Here is a 15,179-nt window from a genome sequence, read left to right on the forward strand (position 1 = left end):
GTCAATAATAAGTCATCAAAAGTCAAGTCCAGTGTGTGGGAGAAATTTGGAGTTATCTGAAGAAAACAATATTGTGAAAGGCTTTGCTGCATGCATTTTTGTGTTGGATAGCCGCACATGTGGAACTTCATCGCCGAGGAAGCACGCAGATAACTGTGGTAACAAACCAAGCAGTTCTATCGAACAGTATTTTTCAAATTTAACACTGTATGTGTGGTGTGCAGAGCGTGTTTGAACCCAACATTTTCAGATGTAGGCTAGAAGAAATTGCGTGGCAGATATAGTGTTGTAGCCGCGTCTGTTAGGCTACTCAGTTTTGTGGTAACGTTAGCCATGTTCTTCATGTACCGGCCTTTTGACAGCTTCGGCTGAAGTTGTCCTTGTGTTAATTGTCGTGTTATAACTTCTGTATGACCTGGCAATAAACATTTTTGTAATTGTGTCTATAATGTGATTGGCTAAATTGATTTTATTTCGGGTGCGGGTCGGGTGTCGGTTCTATTTTAAGCGGGGCGGGTCGGGTGCGGATTTTAATTAGTGCTGTTGACGGATAACGGGTCGGATGCGGTTTGAAGCACTGCGGGTACGGGCGGGTGCGGATTTACAAAATCGGACCCGTGCAGGACTCTGCCTCAGAGTAGTGAGGATTCATCTGAAGGTACAGACACAAGCAAAGTCATTCAACCAGTCAATCAGAAAGAGAGCATGCTTAGATTTCCAATCCTTGGGAAGTATGCTGACATCCGAGAACTGAACGATGTGTCTTCAAAGCAAATCCTTAACAGAGGACGCTCACCTTCAAGAAGAGGGGGCAACTCTGGTACATTTACATTTACATTTATTCATTTAGCTGACGCTTTTTATCCAAAGCGACTTACAATTGCTATATATGTCAGAGGTCGCACGCCTCTGGAGCAACTAGGGGTTAAGTGTCTTGCTCAGGGACACATTGGTGTCTCACAGTGGATTCGAACCCGGGTCTCTCACACCAAAGGCATGTGTCTTATCCACTGCGCCACTACCACCCCTATGAGATGTAAAATGTGGAGGGGGAGGCCCTGGATCTGTATTACAGAATACAACACCTGATCTGGAGAAATATCTTCCTGACAGTGCCTCTGTCAGGAAGAGAATGGGTCAAGAATGTACAACAAAAAGCAATACTGTTTGTACTGTAGGGTGGGATTCGTAAAAATGGCAAGGCATTTGGAGCGTGCTCATAAAGATAAACCAGAGGTTGCACAGGCTCTGTCCTTTCCAAAAGGCTCCAAAGAAAGACGAATGCATATGGAATATTTGAGAAACAGGGGCAACTTTGCACACAATGTGGATGTATTAAATGCTGGTGTTGGAAATCTTGTTCCTCGCAAGCAACCAAAGAAGGATTGTCAAGCACAGAATTTCCTGCATTGTATACATTGTCATGGTTTCTTCACAAAGAACGTTCTTTGGCGGCACATGATGATCTGCAAGTTCAAGCCGAGTGTTCCACAAAAACCTGACAAAACTCGTGTCCAGGCCCTCTGCGCATTTGCTGCACCTCCACCACCTGGTGTGTCAAGGTGGAATTTTGGAAGCTGCTAAACAACATGGTTCAAGATGAAGTTTATTCTGTACTGAAATCAGATGTCTGTATCATGGAGTATGGTGAGCATTTGTATAACAGGCTTGGATATGATGTTGGCAAACATGAATACATCCGTCAGAAACTGAAAGAGCTAGGAAGGCTTCTGATATGCTCAAGAAAAACCACTTCCTTGAATACCATTAAAGATCACATCAAACCTGCCAATTTTATGCAAGTTGTAGAATCAGTAAAACACCTAGCAGGCTATGACAGTAAAACCCATGCATTCAGGTGCCCAAGTCTAGCTCTCAAAATTGGACACAACTTGACAAAGATTTCAATGCTTATTGAAAGCCGTGCAAGTGTACAGAACGACTACAGTGCTGCAAAAGATGCTTGTACATTCCGCAGAGTGTATGAAACCAGATGGAATGAGCTGATATCAGCCGCATCACTGAGAACACTTCAGGAGTCTAAGTGGAATACTCCTCTGTTGCTTCCATTCACAAAATATGTCCAGACTCTCCATTCGTATTTTGGATGTGCAACAACAAGATCTTCACAGTAAACTGTCTACAGAGGCATCCCCCCAGATGTGGGCAAAACTGGCAAAGGTCATTTTGGCACAAGTCATTTTGTTCAATCGATGAAGAGCTGGGGAGGTGTCAAAAATGACCCTTTCTGCATATGTATGTCAAAATCCATCAGACCCACATGAAGATGTGAATGAAGCCCTCTCAGATCTAGAGAAGAAACTCTGTCAGCATTTCAGCAGGATTGAGATAAAAAGGAAAAAGGGGAAGAAAAGTTCCTGTGCTTTTGACCCCAGTGATGGAGCAAGGACTGGATCTGCTTGTCGGCACACGGCAAGAATGTGAGGTTCCTCGGGAGAACATATACCCATTTGCAAGACCATCCGCTTTGACCTGTTACCGTGGGTCTGATTGCCTTCGACACTTTGCCAAGGTCTGTGGTGCAAAAAGTCCTGAAAGTCTCACTTCTACAAAACTACGCAAACAAACAGGAACACTGTCTCAAGTTCTCAACCCCAGTAATACAGAGCTGGATCAGTTAGCAGATTTTCTTGGCTATGATATTAGAGTGCACCGGCAGTTCTATAGACTTCCTGAAGGCACCCTCCAACTTGCAAAAATTAGCAAAGTCCTCATGGCTCTGGATCAGGGACGCCTGGCAGAATTCAAGGGCAAGACACTGGATGACATCAACATTGATCCCAAAGGTACTTATTATTAGGACTGTCAATTAATTAAAACATTTTTTGTCCATAGTTAACTCGCGATTATTCGCAGATTAATAGTGACTTTTTTTTATCTGTTCTAAATGTACCTTAACCCCCTGAGGTTGTTTTTTTTCTTATCAGTTGTTTTACGGTGTGTACTTTACTCTTAACACCTTTTACCTATTTATTTATTATTCTCAGGTAAGGTAAAGAAAGTCAAATCTGACCTAAACTGTAAGCATTCAAAAGGTACTTACAATTTGGTCAGAAGACTCCTCTGTGGTATGTTCTCATTAAAAGTCTTCCAGCATCATAAATCTCTGAAGGCAGATTTTGTAATCAATTAAATTTCTTTTAATTGGTTACTTTTCTTTTTATAATAAACAAAAATATAAAGGCAAATAGAACTTCATCGTTTAAGTATAAAATACAATAGTCATGTTTTGAAACAAAGGTGTAGTAAGCTCTGGGCTTCTTATCTTCTGCTTGGGGTTTCTTGTCCTCAGCTCTGGGCTTCTAGGCGTCGGGGGCTCTGGCGTATCAGTATCCCCCGAGGCAGTCAGTTCATCAGTCTTTTATACTTCTGTTGTTTACAACAGGCATTAGGTTGATACTCCTCCAAAGTTTCCCAGATCCTTCTCCAGGCAGGTGCAAGTGGTCCACCTCTTCATGTCCTTGAACTCCAGTAAACTCAACTACAATGGCTGAGTTCATTTAAAGTTGGAGGAGTCCTCTAGCGCACACACATAATCGCACTTTTCTGCTTCTCTCAACATGGGTTAGCACAGTCACATATACACACATAACCATTTACTGTACATCTATGCCAAAACAATATAAGCCATCTTTTACAAACAAAATAAATAACAACATTGAATGGAACGCATTATATCCAATACATTGGCTAAATATGTGTAACAAAAAGGCATCTATAATAAATAAGGAGGCAGGTAATTGCATTTTCTTGATATTATACAACACAGTGCAAAAGAGACTCAAAATACTCTGTTGATTTTGATCTTACATACTTGTGTTATACATCATTCGATCCTGTTAAGTGTGTTTTGAAACAAAGTGTTGTGCTTTTCACCAAATAAAGTAAAATAAACATGATGCGAGTTCTGCCTTCTTTCTGTCAGTGAAGTCCATTCTGAAACGTGTCCGAAAATGAACTGTAACTCAGAGAATACTTCTCACACAGACAGGTGAGATATGTCTTTATGAAGCTTGAATTATCTTCTTTTAACCCTCTGGGGTCGGCAAACGCGCCCCCGCGTTTTGCTGGATTTTCTTCACATTGTAGCACTATAAACTTAAATTACTCCGTCATTTATGGTCATACAGAAAAAAGAAATATAAAAAAAGAATCTGTGATATTTCTACTTTTGTATGTGTCCACTTACAATCAAATCAAAACATTGTGCTTTTGTAAAATAAAGAAAATAAACAGGGTGTGCGTTCTGCCTCTCCGTCGAGGTGAACTTTTTTTTCTTGAGCACGTCTATAAACTGAAACAAAACTCAGCGAATACTTGTCACACATTTATGAGCCATATACCTTTATAAACATATAAGTGTGTACTTTTAAATGATCGGATTCAAACTGAAAACAAATATTCTCTGTTTAAGTAATTTGTATAAAACCAACAGGATGTCCAGTATCTCAAACGCTTGCTAATTACTTTTTAATTCGACACGCCCACTCGCGCAAAAGAGATTCACATGCAAATCTCCACATGGGACGCGAACGCCCTCGTTACCTCAAACACAAAACACCAAAACACTTCACAAGTCTCTGCTTTTCGTCGAGTTTGAAAGACGCGCCGTGAGCTTACATTGGATTTACATCAGAAGAAGAAGAACGCGATTTGAAGACAAGAAAGATGTAAGGTAAGAAATTCTTACTTATTAGTTTATGGTATTGTTGCATAAACTTCACATTGCAGTTGAACTGTTGCTAGATATATGGTGAATATTATAATATTTAGACCCATGTTTACTGTTAAAAACTGTTTGTGGATATCTGCTTAAACGTACATATGTATAATATGGTAACCATAATGTTTCATATTTTGGAGCGCGATCACGTTTGAAAAGCAAAACGCACCAAACATTAGGCTTTATGTTTTTACTATTATCTCATTTCATATCATAACGAATGGAAACATCTGAAGTAACATGATAATCAATATATTTTTCTCTAGCGTAGTTGTTACTGAAATCTTTTGGAAGATTTATAGGCTGCTATAGGTTATTGTTATTATTATTTTATGCAGCACTGCCCGTAGCCTATGCCTACAAGGCACAACAAACCCCAACAAACCTGGTGTTCATTATATTATATATTGTTGGAAACATTTGTGTGTGTGTGTGTGTGTATTCTGTGAATTTTAAAAAGCAATTTTTCTAAAATGTATTCCCAAAATCGTGCAGGATTATTTTCTCTTGATACCAGTATGTTCACTTTTTTTCTTTTCTTTCAGGGACCAGATGCAATTGAGTCCTGCTGACTTCAACATTCACATGAGTCTCTGTATATGAACATGGTAAAGTGAAAATCAAACACCTTGGAAATGAAAGGTATGTACAATGTTTTTAGGAATGGCACAAAGGTCTCTGTCTTTGGATCATTGTTTTCAATGTGCTCTTTTGTCATTTGTTGTGTATCTTTGGATTATGTTGTGTTGTAAATAAATCCAAACAATCTAAAAGCCATTCTTTTTTAAATCTCCTCATTCTTTGTGCAAGGTTGCTCAGAATGACAGGGCCTGATCGCTCCTAATAGGGAAGTTAGGGGAGTGTCTTTGTCTTTCTCAGGTGTTAAAGGCTTACATATTAACCCTCTGAGGTCGACAAACGCGCCCCCGCGTTTTGCTGGATTTTCTTCACATTGTAGCACTATAAACTTAAATTACTCCGTCATTTATGGTCATACAGAAAAAAGAAATATAAAAAAATAATCTGTGATATTTCTCCTTTTGAATGTGTCCACTTACAATCAAATCAAAACATTGTGCTTTTGTAAAATAAAGAAAATATACAGGGTGTGCCTCTCCGTCGCGGTGAACTTTTTTTTCTTGAGCACGTCTATAAACTGAAACAAAACTCGGCGAATACTTGTCACACATTTTTGAGCCATACACCTTTATAAACATTTAAGTGTGTACTTTTAAATGATCGGATTCAAAACGAAAACAAATATTCTCTGTTTAAGTAATTTGTATAAAACCAACAAGATGTCCAGCTTCTCAAACGCTTGCTCATTACAGTTAATTTGGCCACGCCCACTCGCGCAAAAGATATTCACATGCAAATCTCCACATGGGACGCGAACTCGCTCATTACCTCAACAACAAAACACTTCACTTCACTTTTCGTCGAGTTTGAAAGACGTGTGTTCTGCCTCTGTTAGAGGCTGTGTATAATTTACGATGTACATTTACTTTATGAATATTATAATTTCGTAGTTGTTTAATATTCTGTATAAGTTTCATTTTACTTGCCGCTATTATGCAAGTTCCTATGTGAGGACTTTTATTTTGACGCGTTTCCACGAGCAATGCGCATCGGGTAACAGGAAATAACGAGCTCATGGTGCAGTGAACGCGTGAGAGATGTTTCTGTTGCATTTGCGTCAATCTTTCTTCTAATCCCTGCCGTAAGCATTGGCTGTAAGTTAATTTGAATCATTTATCTGTTTAGTGTATATTGCAGGAGTTTAAACGTGATATTTAAATGTTTATGTTATTGCAGATTGGCGCTAGTGCGCTGTATGGATAATGCTTCTAACCTGAGTTAGCAATGTATCTATATACATTTTACTTGTTACATTGTTAATAAGTATGTCATTTTGATTTCTAATAAGTTTTTTATATTTCTTTCATTTATTTACAGTTTTACTCGGTTCAATGGCCGGTGTTTTTGCCCATGTAAACTGCAATACTATTAAAGGAGCAAGACGCTCATATCCTGGCTCTTGAACAGAGTTTGGCTTGCTGTTTATATATATTCACACTTCGAAAGCAAACATATATAGAGAACAGTACAACGTGCCTGAGCTTACATTGGATTTAGGCTACCTCAGAAGAAGAAGAACGCGATTTGAAGACAAGAAAGATGTAAGGTAAGAAATTCTTACATATTAGTTTGTTATTGTTGCATAAATGTCATGTTGCAGTTGAACTGTTGCTAGATATATGGGGAATATTATAATATTTAGACCCGTGTTTACTGTTACTGTGTTTGTGGATATCTGCTCAAACGTAGATATGTATATGGTAACCATAATATTTTATATTTGAGCGCGATCGCGTTTGAATGTATCATATTTTGGAGCGCGCTGTGGGTTTGAATGTATCATATTTTGGATTGCGATTGCGTTTGAATGTATCATATTTTGCAGCGCGATCGCGTTTGAATGTAGGCTATCATATTTTGGATCACGTTTGAAAGTATCATATTTTGCAGCGCGATTGCGTTTGAATGTATCATATTTTGGATGAAAGCAAAACGCACCAAACGGCTTCATGTTTTTTAGGGCTGTACTCAACCAAAGAAAATCTTGGTCGACTGAAGTCCTGAAATTTTTGACTAAAAATCGACAAAAATCGACTAAAAATGAAGGTAGAAAAAAAAAACGTTAAATTAATTAAATGCGCACTGTGCGCAGTACTTGGTAGCCTTGTTGTCCGCCTAAATGAATTATAAATAAACATAAAAAACTAGTAGGCTATTTGCAGTATATTAAATCGTTTTTGACCTAATTATTTTGCACTGAAATGAGTCTGACACTCGAGTCTGTCGGCTCTGACAGCGTTGCATCACGTGCACCTGCGCAATATCATAGCTTATGATTTCCGAAAATAGTACTATGTTGTCAACTAGTGATATCATCACAAGAACTGTTGAGGAATATGCAACATAATTTAGACAATTATTTTTGTCATATGTTATAATAAGTTATAACTGTCAGACACTATCATTTCACCGTGCATGTCCTCGCACTGAGCGAGGCTGAACATGAGCTCAGCTTCGCAGCTGAGACACGAATAGACTATTAACTTAAAGCTTGTACTCTTAATAAACACAAAAGGCACGTCCACTTTAATAAAAAAAAGATTATTTATTAAACAAACCAGATCAAGAGCAGAAACGAAATAAAGTGCATAACTGAAAAATAAAGCATCCTAGGCTCAAAACTAACACAACCAACAGCACAGCGCAATTGCGCATTAGGCTCCAAATAAAAAATAAAAAAGTCACTAAAACATTGAAATATGCAAATTCTGATATGTTCATATAGCCTACTCAAAACAGACAGGGCAAGCTAACGCAGACAAGTGAGCTTACCAAGATGATATGTCATGTTTTTCGTCGAGCTGTGGAAAACTGCTTGCAAACTTTGCATTCGACCTTTTTCCTGTTATCAATTTTAACAAAATGCTGCCACACTGTCGATTTCTTTGTTGTTGATATGTTAGAAGAGGACTGACTAAAACACTCTCACAATTAAATAAATAATATTCAGCATCAAACCTTCTATAGTTATCGCTCTCTCTTGGGTTGGGCTAATCCAAAAAAGGTGAAAACAAGGGGGGTGTTCTGAAGACAGACTGTTACAGTGAAACAAGGGTACTCTAAAAACACCCCCATTAGCAGTTAGTGCTTTCCACCTGATGAAATGAGCGCGCCTCAGCGCGGCAAAACTGATTAAATAAACACGGCAAAACTGATGAAATGAACGCGGCAAAAAATCGACCAATCAGAATTTTGGTCGAACCAGAACGTATCGACCAATTAATCGACTAATCGACTAGGACAGTACAGCCCTAATGTTTTTATTATTATCTCATTTCATATCATCATAACGGATGGAAACATTTGAAGTAACATGATAATCAATATATTTTTCTCTAGCTTAGTTGTTACTGAAATCTTTTGGAAGATTTATACTGCTATAGGTTATTTATTGTTATTATTATTTTATCCGGCACTGCGGATATACCTTATGCCTACAAGGCACAACAAACCTGGTGTTCATTATATTATTGTTGGAAACATTTGTGTGTGTGTGTGTGTATTCTGTGAATTTTAAAAAGCAATTTTAACCAGAAAAATCTAATATTTATTTCCAAAATCGTGCAGGCCTTTCTCTTGATATCAATATGTTCACTTTTTTTTTCAGGGCCCAGATGCAACTGAGGACTTCAACATTCACATGAGTCTCTGTACGTGAACATGGTAAAGTGAAAATCTTGGAAATGAAAGGTATGTACAATGTTTTTAGGAATGGCACAAAGGTCTCTGTCTTTGAAGTGCTTTTTTGGCATGTGTTGTGTATCTTTGGATTATGTTGTGTTGTAAATAAATTCAAACAATTTAAAAGCCATTCTTTTTTAAATCTCCTCATTTACAGTATTGTGCAAGGTTGCTCAGAATGACAGGGCCTGATAGCTCCTAATAGGGCTGTTAGGGGAGGTTCTTTGTCTTTCTCAGGTGTTAAAAGCTTACATATTAATGAGCTCCCGCATAAAGCTTTTTCACACAAAACACGTCGTAAATTTTTTTAATCAATATATTGTCTTATCTGAATGAGCAGTCAGGGTGATTTTCACATAGTTTTGCAGCAAATATTCTAGGCTACGTCATACAATTTTCAAAAGTCTTGTGAAGAAATAATCAGTATGGGTTTCATGGCCTTATTTCAGTGAGAATTTTTTTTTGTATTTTCACAAACCATGCATAAATGTCATTATCTCAAAACTACAAACTTTTACATACATGCTGCTGATATATTATTGTAGCAGAGTTTGTGCTAAATACAGTGTAATAAGACTTTAGCCATGAAAATGTCACAAGTAACAGAAATAACCAGAAATGTCAGAGCATGTCAGAACACCTCCAGGGCCCAGAAAACAGCTCAGACCCCAGAGGGTTAAATGAAGTAATGTATCTTATATAATCCGCTTGAAAGCAAGGAGAGGTACCGTTTGTTCGTTCTCCCTTCATTATCTTTAAGGAAAGCTTAGTCCACACCTTTTCTGGGTGAACTGGTGAACTTTGAGCAGGAGAGAGTCTTAGGCGGCGAGCTACATAGGCCTACCTTAAGCGATTTTAACACGTCAAAATTGGCCTAGTCAATCAGAACAGCTTTTAGGTGACCCAATACTCTTACTACACTAAATTGATAATTACTTTAATTTTTTTTATTTAATATAGATAAGGCCATGAATGGATATAATCGATCAAGGACCTTTTCCATAGCATCAGTTAATATGCTAACATTCCAACATGTCAAAGCTAAATACGAAATTATTCACAGCTCCTCCTCACCCTCCTCCTCTTTATTTAATATAATTGACCCCTCTTACTACACTACATTGATAGTTACTTTAAATAGTTGTTTTTAATTATTTTTAATTTAATATAGTTAAGGCCTTGTATGGATATAATCGATCAAGGACCATTTCCATAGCATCAGTTAATATGCTAACGTGCTAACATTCCAACCCTCACTACCCTTTCCATCGAAGGGGTGTGGCTCACAAGTCATTTAATTGACAAATCAGAAACCTGTCTGGGTTGTTCATCCAATGACAAAATAAGATATTTTTTTTGAATTTTCATTAACAGTTTCCTCTGTGTCAGACAGGTATATAAAGACTGTCCTGAAAGACTGTTCTTACTCACACAGACAGATCCTCCAAGTCTGCATCCTCTGCCTATACAGCAAGAAATTTGTTTCACTGAATTGCTCGATGTTCGATATTTTAGTTTACAATTTAATATAATTGACCCCTCTACATTGATGCTTACTTTAAATATTTGTTTTTAATTATTTTAAATGACATTTGATAGATTGATAGATATATACTTTATTCATCCCAAAGGGAAATTTTAGACGTCCAGTAGCTTAACACACACACACACACACACACACACACACACACACACACACACACACACATATCTCACACACATAGATAATCTAGTCGGTTATGTAGTTGGTTTCTTCAACATAGTTGAACTGCTCAGTTATGTCAAGACATGAGTCAGTGGGCCAAGTGACTGCAGGTCCTTCAAGGCATAGGGGATGTCATGGGACAAAACCAAAGTCCAGATGCATTGTGCATGTCCCTGGTCTTGTATATGGACCACTCGTGCAATTATGGGCAAACGCAGATTCTGATGCAAGATTAGCCAGAATGAAAGAAATGCGTGACAAGAGATTAGCTGAACCACTGGAATCTGCTCACAGAATGACTGTAACCTGTGAACTTATACCAGACACCATTACAGAAGGTGATGGATATCACAGAGAATGCTACCAAAGATTCACCATGAATCTCAAAAGACTCGACCAGAAGCCTGAACTATTAGCAACAAGTTCAAGGCAAAGTCAGAGGGCCTCAACTGGTGACAAGGTGCTCTTCACACCTGACTGTATATTCTGCAACTCAATTTCACGGAAGAAGGTCAAAAATAAAGAGATATGGACGACTGAGGGGTTAAGAGTGTTTGAGTGTGATGGGTGGAGAACAGTCCTCAAAGTTGCAGAACAAAAATACCACTAGTGCATTCAAGGGGTTAGGCAAAGTCAGGCCATTGAAAACCCTCTCTAGGATGCCAAAGTTTGGAGAAACTTTTGCCAGGCTGGGAGACACATGGGATGTACCGAGGAATCTCGTGGATCTCCTCAATGAGTTCACCTGTGCTCTGTTTAGTAGACTACGAGTACGAAGTGTTGATGAGTTGCGTTTCTTGCGAATGAGTGAGCTGTGCTCCAAAGATGACAAGCCTCTCGCCCACTCAAGAAATGTGGACCTGGCTACACTTCCCCCATGTGGGAGGAGTTTAGAGCAACACATCAGGAGGGTTAACTAGGCACGGTAGGCCTATGTAGCTCGCCGCCTATCTCTTTATCTCCTTCTGACAGCCTATTTTGCATGGTTTATGATGGTGTCAGAATTCATAATTTCTACTCCAAAGGATGGTAAATATAGTATAATACATATTATTGTAACCTACTATATATATTTAGCTAAGGCAAACTGAGAGGTTTAATTCGGTACCAAGAAAGATATGTCTGGAAGATAAAAAAGTAGAGATACATTGTTACACTTGAAAATAAGCACTTAGAGTTCAACCAACACAACTAGAAAATCATAACTAGGCTAATATGCGGTGGGAAACATACATACATATTATATATGGAATATATCATATACATTTTAGAATTACTTATATTCTGAGCTAAATGCAAAGAATATTTGTGTATGTGTAGTGGGCGTCTTGGAGAGGTCTCTCCCTGCCACCTGGACTTCTTGCCTGCCGTGAGAGGGGAGTTGAGGTGATTACAATCTTTTTGAAGCTCATAAGGGAGTTTGGAGGTGTTTCTGTTTAACCTCTACCATGACACTAACGTGTCAATGGAGCAATTTGATCCAGACTCATCGGCGCTAGGACTGTGATTTACATGAAATGAGTCCAATAGGTTAAAAGCTTTCTGAAACTTAGAATAAGTCATCGTGATTTCGTCCAGACGCTACACCACATTTTTTTATTATAAAAATACATTATAGCATAAAATACATCGTTGCAAAAAAAAACAAAAACAAAAAAACATCTGAATGCAGATCTTTCCATTGGAACATCAATGGGCCACACATGTACTGAACAGCTCTGAAGTACACAAACCCTGCAACAGAACTTATTCCAGAGCAAATTATGGTCAGAGAGACGGTTACTGTGGCTACTTACATAACCTGAAAGTTACCTCTGTTTTTGGAACCAAAAGTTCAGGTAATCCACTTACTTACCCTTATACATACTCGCGTACATCACATAACCTGCTTTCTGGAATAACCCAGAGAACAACCCAACCATAATGCAAAAACTACACAAACTAATCACAGGCTTAAATACACAGGCAAACAGATCAAGTAATCAAGACACAGCTGACAAGACTAACAAGACACCTGAACTGAACTAACAATGAATCAAAAACCATAGAAACAAACCATAGGACACTGCGCGCCAAAACATAGATGAGCCCTATTTAGCTATGCCATGACCGTAGTACCACCTACTGGCCAAACCTGGACATAAACACTGAAATGGCTCTTACACAACCGGCCCCTAATTGAAATGGTTAACAAACATTACAATTCAAAACAAAACAAATTAAGGAGCCATTACCAACCTGACATAACATTTTATCCAAACATTTTAGTCACAGTGAGTTCACACACATTAACACTAAAATTGCCCATTTAACCAGCAGCCTCAAGCAACAGGCAGAGCTTTGTTACAGGACGTTGAATGACACTTGACTTTGTTTGCAGACGCACTGAACGCACAAATCCCTTTTTATCCCGGAAAGCTTCCAACACTCTTCCCAGTGGCCAAGAGCCTCGTGGGGCAGTAGGATCCATAATGACGACAATATCTCCAGGCTTTAGATTTCTCCTGATTTCATTCCATTTTTGCCTCTCTTGCAGCAAAGGTAGATATTCCCGTACCCAACGTTTCCAAAAAAGTTCAGCAATATACTGAACTTGCTTCCATCTGCGTTTTAAATACAAGTCATGTGGCTCAAACAATCCTGGCGGCAATGATGGATTTCCTTTCATTAGAAGAATGTGGTTGGGAGTAAGTGGCTCCAAATCATTTGGATCGTCAGAGAGTTTGGTGATAGGCCGATCATTTAGGATGGCTTCAGCTTCACACATAACTGTATGAAGCCCATCATCGTTCAGGGCCTGCTGTTGAAGAACTGAACTTAGAATCCTTCTCACCATGCGGATAACCCGCTCCCAAACCCCACCATGATGTGAACCTGCTGGAGGATTAAAACTCCACTTAACTCCCCTTTGCCGGAGAGCTCCCTGAATTCTTCCATGATCCAAAGCTGCGAGAGCCTCTCTTAGTTCCCTCTCTGCTCCTATAAAGTTGGTTCCATTGTCAGATAAAATACGAACAACTTGACCTCTTCTACAGATGAAACGCCGCAGAGCATTGATACATGCATCAGTGTCCAAAGAGTCAGCCACTTCGAGGTGGACTGCTCTGCTTGCCAGGCAAGTTAGTATCACGCCATAGCGTTTGGCTGTACCACGTCCTTTCCTCACTGTAATTGGGCCAAAATAATCAACGCCAACGTTGGTAAATGGGGGCTTGTCAGGAAGAATCCTTTCCTCTGGCAAATCTGCCATCTTTTGCTCCTGCATTTTTCCATTATACTTCTTGCAACAGACACATTCTGTAATGACTTTTCTTACAGCGGAGTTGGCACTAGTGACCCAATACTTCTTCCGCAGTGTTGATAGCGTGTGATTCCGACCACTATGGCCCTGCTGCTGATGGATGTGCCTGAGGATAAGAGTGGCCACATTTTGGTCCTTGGAGAGGATCAGCGGATGTTTAATCGACTCTGGCAAGGAACTTCTGGTCAGCCGCCCTCCAACTCTGAGAAACCCATCATCCAAGCGTGGATCCAAACTGTAGATTGTACTAAGCCTGCTCACTGTAGAGTTCCCAGCTGACAACATGGCAATTTCCTCTCCAAATCTCTGTTGCTGACAATATCTAATGATTGCCAGCTCTGCTCCCAAAAGGTCATCAATGGACAAAATTTGCCGTCCCGGCTTGTCCTTAAACCCTCGTCTCCTCGGTGGCACATTATCTGTGCTCTGCTTACCAGTGACAGCAGCTGTCTCCTCCTCCCTCCTCCTGCAACTCCTTTCCAACAGAATGCTTTTCCATTTAAGAAACCAGGCTACTGCCACCTTAAGCTTACTCCAACTTGAGAAATAGGTCAGTAACCGGCTTGTGGCAACATGTGAGCCCTCCACAGACACAACATTCACTGTGACTTCCTTCTTGACCTCCTGATCATCTGGTTCTATGATAGTTTCTACCATGTTTGTTGTCCAGTTAGATTCTGGTTTACACAAAAAACCTGGACCCTCTATCCACCTCCTGCCATGAATGAAGTCTCCAACCCTCACTCCTCTGGATGCCTCATCAGCTGGATTCTCCTTGGAGCTGATATATCGCCATTGTGAAGTTTCAGTGGCCCCTCTTATAGTCGAAACCCTGTTCGCCACAAATGTATGGAAACGTTTATCCTCGTTTTTTATATACTTCAACACAGAAGTGCTGTCAGTCCAAAAGATGGACTGCTGCAACTGGAATCTCAACTCAGCCTTCAGCATCAGATCAACACGAACTGCAAGCACAGCAGCAGTCAGCTCCAGGCGAGGAATAGTAACGGTCTTTAAAGGTGTAACTCTGGCTCTGCCCATCAGGAATGCAACATGAATATCATTTCCATCATTCAGCATCCGGAGATATGTGACTGATCCATATCCTG

General features: G+C 39.4%; 1 protein-coding gene and 1 long non-coding RNA gene across 2 annotated transcripts in view; one reads left to right on the top strand and one right to left on the bottom strand.

Annotated features, from left to right (window-relative positions):
* Positions 1–15,179, bottom strand: part of LOC309480379 (HMG domain-containing protein 3-like) — a 108,573-nt gene that overhangs the window by 11,671 nt on the left and 81,723 nt on the right. The gene's annotated exons all lie outside the window — the stretch shown is intronic.
* Positions 6,258–6,791, top strand: LOC309481535. The gene is made up of 2 exons (XR_014200044.1): positions 6,258–6,477; positions 6,701–6,791. It is a non-coding gene; the product is annotated as an uncharacterized lncRNA (long non-coding RNA).

Source organism: Leuciscus leuciscus (genome assembly GCF_965113295.1).
Source record: "Leuciscus leuciscus genome assembly, chromosome: 18".
Classification (NCBI taxonomy): Eukaryota; Metazoa; Chordata; class Actinopteri; order Cypriniformes; family Leuciscidae; genus Leuciscus; species Leuciscus leuciscus.